We start from the raw sequence: 8,494 nt of genomic DNA, 5'->3' as shown, positions 1-8,494 counted from the left end.
CTATATACAAAACAGAAAAAGAGACACAGATGTACAGAACAGACTTTTAGACTCTGTGGGAGAAGGCGAGGGTGGGATGTTCTGAGAGAATAACATTGAAACAAGTATACTATCAAGGATGAAACGGATCACCAGCCCAGGTTGGATGCATGAGACAGGTGCTCAGGGCTGGTGCAGTGGGAGGACCCAGAGGGATGGGATGGGGAGGGAGGCAGGAGGGGGGATTGGGAAGGGGAACACATGTAAATCCATGGCTGATTCAAGTCAATGTATGGCAAAAACCATTACAATATTGTAAAGTAATTAGCCTCCAACTAATAAAAATAAATGGGAAAATAAAAATCTCTTTAGGACAAAAAAAGTAAAAGTGTATAGCTTTTATATGACATCAAATTAAGTTGTTATCAGCTCAAAATACATTATTGTAAGATGTTCTATGCAAGTGTCTTGGAAACTATAATTCAAAAACTTGTAGTAGGTACACAAAAGAGAAAGAGAAAGGAATCAAAGCAGAAAATTATCATATCACAGAGGAAGACAGCAAAAGAGGAAAAAAAGAACAAAGAGTTAATGAAAAAGCCAGTACATTAAATATAAATCTACTAAATTCTGAAAGTTTTTAGGTAAAAAGCTAATGAGACTACACAGTACTCCTGTGAACAGTAATATGCCAGCAAATTGGATCACCTGGGAGAAGTGGGTAAATTCCTAGAAACATACAACTTGCCAAGCTTAAATCATGAAGAAATTAAAAATTTGAACAAACTGGATAATGAATAAAGAAAGTGAATCACTAATCAAAAACCTAACAAAGAGAAGTCCAAGACCATATGGCTTCACTGGTATTTCTACCAAACATTTAAAGAAGAAGTAAAATCAACCTTTCTCAAATTCTTCCAAAGAACATTAAAGAGGGAACACTTTCAGACTTATTTTATGAGGCTAGCATTACCCTAAAATCACAGCCAGATAAGTACACTTCAAGAAAAAGAAAATTGAAGGTCAGTATCTTGATGAAAGTGAAGGAGGAGAGTGAAAAAGTTGGCTTAAAGCTCAACATTCAGAAAACTAACATCATGGCATCTGGTCCCATCACTTCATGGGAAATAGATGGGGTAACAGTGGAAACAATGGCTGACTTTATTTTTCTGGGCTCCAAAATCACTGCAGATGGTGATTGCAGCCATGAAATTAAAAGATGCTTACTCCTTGGAAGGAAAGTTATGACCAACCTAGACAGCATATTATAAAGCAGAGACATTACTTTGCCAACAAAGGTCTGTCTAGTCAAGGCTATGGTTTTTCCAGTGGTCATGTTATGGATGTGAGAGTTGGACTATAAAGAAGGCTGAGCGCTGAAAAATTGATGCTTTTGAACTGTGGTGTTGGAGAAGACTCTTGAGAGTCCCTTGAACTGCAAGGAGATCCAACCAGTCCATCCTAAAGGAGATCAGTCCTGGGTGTTCACTGGAAGGACTGATGTTGAAGCTGAAACTCCAATACTTTGGTCACCTGATGCAAAGAGCTGACTCATTGGAAAAGACCCTGATGCTGGGAGGGATTGAGGGCAGGAGGAGAAGGGGACGACAGAGGATGAGATGGTTGGATGGCATCACCGACTCAATGGACATGGGTTTGGGTGGACTCCGGGAGTTGGTGATGTACAGGGAGGCCTTGCGTACTGCGGTTTGTGGGGTTGCAAAGAGTCAGACACGACTGAGCGACTGAACTGAACTGAACTTATCCCTGATAAACATAGATGCAAAAATCCTAAATGCAAAATACTAACAAACCATCCTTAAGAGTGCATTTACTTCACTCTGTATAAGGGGCTCCAGCTTCATCCATCTCATTAGGACTGGTTCAAATGAATTCTTTTTAATGGCTGAGTAATATTCCATGGTGTATATGTACCACAGCTTCCTTATCCATTCATCTGCTGATGGGCATCTAGGTTGCTTCCATGTCCTGGCTATTATAAACAGTGCTGCGATGAACATTGGGGTGCACGTGTCTCTTTCAGATCTGGTTTCCTCAGTGTGTATGCCCAGAAGTGGGATTGCTGGGTCATATGGCAGTTCTATGTCCAGTTTTTTAAGAAATCTCCACACTGTTTTCCATAGCGGCTGTACTAGTTTGCATTCCCACCAACAGTGTAAGAGGGTTCCCTTTTCTCCACACCCTCTCCAGCATTTATTGCTTGTAGACTTTTGGATAGCAGCCATCCTGACTGGCGTGTAATGGTACCTCATTGTGGTTTTGATTTGCATTTCTCTAATAATGAGTGATGTTGAGCATCTTTTCATGTGTTTGTTAGCCATCTGTATGTCTTCCTTGGAGAAATGTCTGTTTAGTTCTTTGGCCCATTTTTTGATTGGGTCATTTATTTTTCTGGAATTGAGCTGCAGGAGTTGCTTGTATATTTTTGAGATTAGTCCTTTGTCTGTTTCTTCATTTGCTATTATTTTCTCCCAATCTGAGGGCTGTCTTTTCACCTTACTTATAGTTTCCTTTGTAGTGCAAAAGCTTTTAAGTTTCATTAGGTCCCATTTGTTTAGTTTTGCTTTTATTTCCAATATTCTGGGAGGTGGGTCATAGAGGATCTTGCTTTGATTTATGTCGGAGAGTGTTTTGCCTATGTATACTATCTATGGTGAAACAGATCACCAGCCCAGGTGGGATGCACGAGACAAGTGCTCCGGCCTGGTGCACTGGGAAGACCCAGAGGAATCGGGTGGAGAGGGAGGTGGGAGGGGGGATCGGGATTGGGAATACATGTAAATCCATGGCTGATTCATATCAATGTATGACAAAACCCACTGGAAAAAAATAATAATAATAATAAAAATTAAAAAAAAAAAAAAAAAAGAGTGCATTTAAAGGATTATACACCACAATCAAGTAGGATCTATCCCTGGATGCAAGGATGGTCCAAGATTTGTAAATCAATAAAAGTAATGCACCACATTATCAAAATGAAAGATAGAAATCATGTGATTTTACCAATAGATACAGAAAAGATGTTTGATAAAATGCAACATCCTTTAACATCCTTTCATGACTAGAATTCTCAACAAACTAAGAATAGAAGGAATGTATCTCACCATAATAAAGGCCAACAGGACAAACCCACAGCTAACATCACACTCATTGGTGAAAGCTGAACATTTTAAAAATGTACTTTGGTCATTCCTGTTCAATATAGTACTAGAAGTCCTAGCCAAAGCAAACAGGGAAGAAAAAAAAAAGGCATCAAAATTGCAAATACGGAAGTAAAATTGTCTGTTTTCAGATGACATGATGTATATATACAAACCCTAAAGAATTTACAAAAAAAAAAAAAAAAGACAAAAAACAACTGTTAGGACTTGTAACAAATTTGATAAAATTCTGGACTACTAAATCAAAATACAAAAATCAGGTGTGTTTCTATACACTGACTATGAACAATCAGAAAAAAAAAATCCCATTTGAAATAGCATCAAAAAGAATAAAATACTTAGGAATCCATTTAACGAAAGAGGTGAAAGATCTATATGTTGAAAACTACATAATGTTGATGAAAGAATTTAAAGCAATCACAAATTAAATGAAAGATATCCTTTGTTCCTGGATCAGAAGACAATATTACTAGCATGTCCATGTTGCTCTACAGAGTCAATGCAATCTCTATCAAAGATTCTAATGGCATTTTTCACAGAAATAGAAAAAAAAATTAAAATTAACATGGAACCAAAATAAGAGTCTGAATAGCTAAAGCAATCTTAAGCAAGAGGAACAAAGCTGGAAGCATTATGCTTCTTGGTTTCAAACTGTATTACAAAGCTATAGTAATCAAAATAGCATGGTACTGGCATAAAAAATAGACACATAAATCAATGAAACAATAGAAATTCATAAATAACCCCATACATATATTGCCAACTAATTTTTTACAAAGGTGCCAAGAATACAGATTGGGGAAAAGATAGTCTTTTCAATGAATGATGCTGGAAAAACAGGATATCCACATGCAAAAAAAAGAAAGAAACTGAACCATTATCTTACACCATACACAAAAATTGACTCAAAATGGATTAAAGACTTAAATGTAAAGCCTGAAACCATAAGACCCCTACAAGAAAACTCCCTAACAATAACTTTTTGATATTAACTTGGCAATAACTTTTTGGATTTGACATCGAAAACTCAGCCTAGGAAAACAAAAATAAACAAGTGGAACTGCATCAAACCAAAAGTTTCTATATAGCAAAGGAGATAATCAACAACATGAAAAAGCCAATTATGGCTAGAAGAAAATATTTACTAAGCATACTCTGAATAAGGGGTTAATATACAAGCTATATAAGGAATTCTTACAACTTAATAGCAAAAAACTCAAATATTCTGATTAAAAAATGGGCAGAGAAACTGAACATTTCCCCCCCCCAAAAAACAAGTAAATAGTTAACAAGTATGTAAAAAAATGCTCAGTATTACTAACCATCAAGGAAATGCAAATCAAAACCACAATGAGATATCAAGTCACACTTTTTAGGATGTCTATCATAAAAAAGATGAAATAAATGCTGGTGAGGATGTGGTGAAGGGAATGTAAATTTGTACAGCGATTATGGATAACAGTATGGAGGTTTCTAAAAAAGTTAAAAATGGAACTAGCAAATGATCCAGAAATCCCACTCTGATATCCAAAGGAAGTGAAATCACTACCTTGAAGAGATATTTGCACTTCCATGTTCATTGCAACATTATTCATAGTAACCAAGACGTGGAGACAACCTAAGTATCCATTCATGAAGATGTGAATATATAGTGAGATATTAAGAAGGAAATCCTGTAATTTGTGACAATGTTAGCAAAACTGGAAGTCATTATGCTAAGTGAAATTATCCAGACAGTGAAAGACAATACTTATATGTAGAATTTTGGGGGAAAAAAAAAACAAACAACGCCAAATTCACGGAAACATAGAATAGAATTATGGTTTCCAGGAGCTGGAGGGATGGGTGAAATGTGTTGATGCTGGTCAAATAGTACAAAATTTCAGTTTTAAGATGAATAAATTCTAAGGCTCTAATGTACATCATGGTGACTCTAGTTAATAATACTGTATTGTACATCTGAAATTTGCTAAGAGTAGATCTTAACCATTCTCATAAAAAAGTAACTATGTGGATTGATAAATGTGTTAATTAACTTGATTGTGACAATCAGTTTTACAATGTATATGTATACCAAATCATCATCTTGTACACTCTAAATACATTGCAATTTTATTTATCTATTATACTATAATAAAGCTGGAAAAAAGTAAAACAACTGTTATTCACCTTAGCAGTACATGAAATGAGTCTGGAGAAAGTCATAAATGAAGGGATACACCATCTGGATGGTTGTTTCAAATATCAATGTATAAGGAGGCTAAACATCTCTAGACAATTGAAAATATGTATCTGTTCATTTTGTTTTCCACTAACTGATGGAAAATGGTTAAATGTACATTGTTTCCATTTCTGCTGAAGTAAGTAGTGCCCTCTAGTGGAAATTTAAGCAAAAATACCCTCCTTGCTGGTGTCAACTGACTATAACTATCTTTTTCACTAGCCACTTGTGGCTTTTAAATTTGAAAAATTGTAGATCTCTACTTCACCAGCCCTCTTTGAAGTACTCAGTAGCCACTTGTGGCTAATAGCTACTATACAGAATAACACAGGTATAGATCACTTCCATAGATGCTTCCTAGGTGTCTCAGTGGTAAACAATCTGTCAACCAGTGTAGGAGATGTGGGTTTAATCCCTGGGTCAGGAAGATACTCTGGAGTAGTAATGGCCAACCCACTCCAGTATTCTTGCCTGGAAAATTCCATGGAAGAGGAGCCTGGCAGGCTACAGTCCATGGGGTTGCAAAGAGTCAGACATCACTGAGTGACCACACACACACACACACACACAGATCACTTCCATTGTTGGATATCATGCATTGTAGACTGTCACTATGAACCCAACAGCTGATGTGTCTTAAATCTGTTGCCACAATCAATTAAAATTCCAAACCTCTAAAATACATGGCATTGTGCTTTCTACCAGGTATAAGTGATTTCTTTGTTTCAAATTATTTGTCTCTTTAAAATACCTTGCAGGGAGTTGTCAATTTAAGAAAATCAAAAACATTTAACTTTAAATAAGCAAAAAAGTCATGATAAATATAATTTTTAGCATAAACAGATATGCTAAAAATTCTACCCACAGCAAAATAATATTGAACAATTTTAAAAAGAATTAGAGCCTGAAGTAGTGTTACGTTTTTAGCTTCTGTGTCTTCTCCATTCTACCTTTTTCCAGTTGGACTCTATCTAACTCAATGACAGCAAGGAGTAGGATGAGTTAGTGGCCCTTCAGGCTTTTATTATTTCTGAGAATCGAAGTCCTTCACTAAAGCTATTTGGAAAGCATGTTTTGTCATGTAAAATCCATGGCATTTCCCCCGCACAAAAGCTGAGTAGTGGCACAAGAAAACCAATGAGGACTCACAAATACTTGTCTTATTCATGCTGTTCATGACCATGTAGGTAGAAGAAACAACAGGTATACCCCAGGCCCCAGAAATTCTGATCAAATAAAGTCCTCATTTATCTACTGTTTTGCTTAATTGGAATATAATTGCTTTACAATATCGTGTTCTTTTCTATGGTAGAGTACTGTGAATCAGCTATGAGTATACGTATGTCTCACCCGCCCTGAGCTCCCTCCCACCCTCCCAGTCCACCCCTCTAGGCCATCACAGAGCACTGAGCTGAGCCCCCTGTGCTAGAGAGCAGCTGCCTGCTGGCGAGCTGTTTCACTCGTGGTGGTGTATACATGTCAGTGCTACTCTCTCAATATGTCCCACCCTCACTTTCCCCCTGTGTCCACAAGTCCATTCTCGACATTTGCACCTCTACTCCTGCCCTGCAAATTAGGTTCATCAGTGCTGTTTTTCTAGATTCCATATATATGCTATTTCTTTTAAAAATCCCTGTCACTTTCCTTTGCACATACTTCTTTCAAAACTCACATCAAATCTGGCCCTCTCTTATAATAGAAAAATATTAAAGGTGTTGTCTCTTTTTCTCATGCTTTATTTTCAAGTGTCTTGCTGAGATATATTTTTCATGCTTATTAAGTTTAATCATCTCTATCTACTGAGTCAATTAATTCCATTTCTACCATACAACACAGCATGAAAAATACCCTATACTGTACAATTATATAATTATGTATTTTACATACTGAATCTTTTGTAAAATGTCTTTCTCTGTATATTAATTAGTCTAACAGTTTCCTTCTATTGTAATGTGGTATGTTTCCTCCCAACCAATGCTTGGAGAACTGGCATTTCTTGATCAGGCTAGAAAAAATGAATGTGAATAGAGTCTCCAGGAACAAATTCTCTCTAGTAAATCAAACATAGGACAAATGAATGTAACACTTTGCAATTTGGTCTCCAAAAGCTACCTGGGCATATGTAGAATGACATGGCTCCACAGATGCATTTGTGAAAAATGTTTAGTAGCTTTAGTTACTCTTGATTTTAAGATATGTTGGCAATGTGACAGGGCAGTAGATATCAGCTAGGGTGTTAGTCTGACTGTCCCCTCTACTTTCTTGGAGCAGAAATAATACATACAGTTAGACCTAGGTTGGTCATGTTGAAATGAATTACCCACAACCAACTGGCCCTGATGGCACCTGACAAGACTGGCCAGACAAAGTCTGTTCCCAGGATCTGCCACAGGGGACTATGAGAAGAGAGAGTGGTTTTTGTTACTGGGATATGAGTATAGCACCTGATGGGGCTTCCCAGGTGGCTCAGTGGTAAAGAATCTGCCTGCCAATGCAGGAGACGCATGTTGGATCCCTGGGTTGGGAAGATCCTCTGGAGTAGGAAACAGCAATCCTTTCTAGTATTCTTGCCTGGAAAATTCCATGGACAGAGGAGCCTGGCGGGCTGCAGTCCATGGGATGGCAAAGAGTCTGACACCAGAGTACACGCACACAGATGTGCATACAATACCTGACAATGCCCGTATTTCCTGTCACAAGAGTCCTGTAAGGAGCTAGTCTTTGTTTTAGCTGTCTCTTGGGACTGTTTGACTTTTCAATGTGGTTAAATAAGATTTTTAATCCCAGTTATTGTCCTCTGTACAAAACTTCTTACCTTTGCAGTGAATTTCTTTTTGCTTGAGTTCACATCACTTGACTTTCCACTACTTGCAACCACAGTTGAGATTAAATGCTGTTTTCAAAGAAACAAATGAAATCTCAGCTTACAGTATTTAGGACTGTGAGTATTTAGGATAAGAGATGTGAAATACACATTTTATTCTAAACTGTAGTGTTATGTTGATTCTGGATGATAAAGAGATTCAAGGTCACATCATATAAAAGAAGGTTGAAGGAAGTGGAAATTTAATTTAGAGGAGACTCCATTGGGACAATGATAGCCTGAAATATG

The sequence above is a fragment of the Dama dama genome, chromosome 1 (genome assembly GCF_033118175.1).
Source record: "Dama dama isolate Ldn47 chromosome 1, ASM3311817v1, whole genome shotgun sequence".
NCBI classification, from domain to species: Eukaryota; Metazoa; Chordata; class Mammalia; order Artiodactyla; family Cervidae; genus Dama; species Dama dama.
This window is presented reverse-complemented; position numbering follows the sequence as displayed.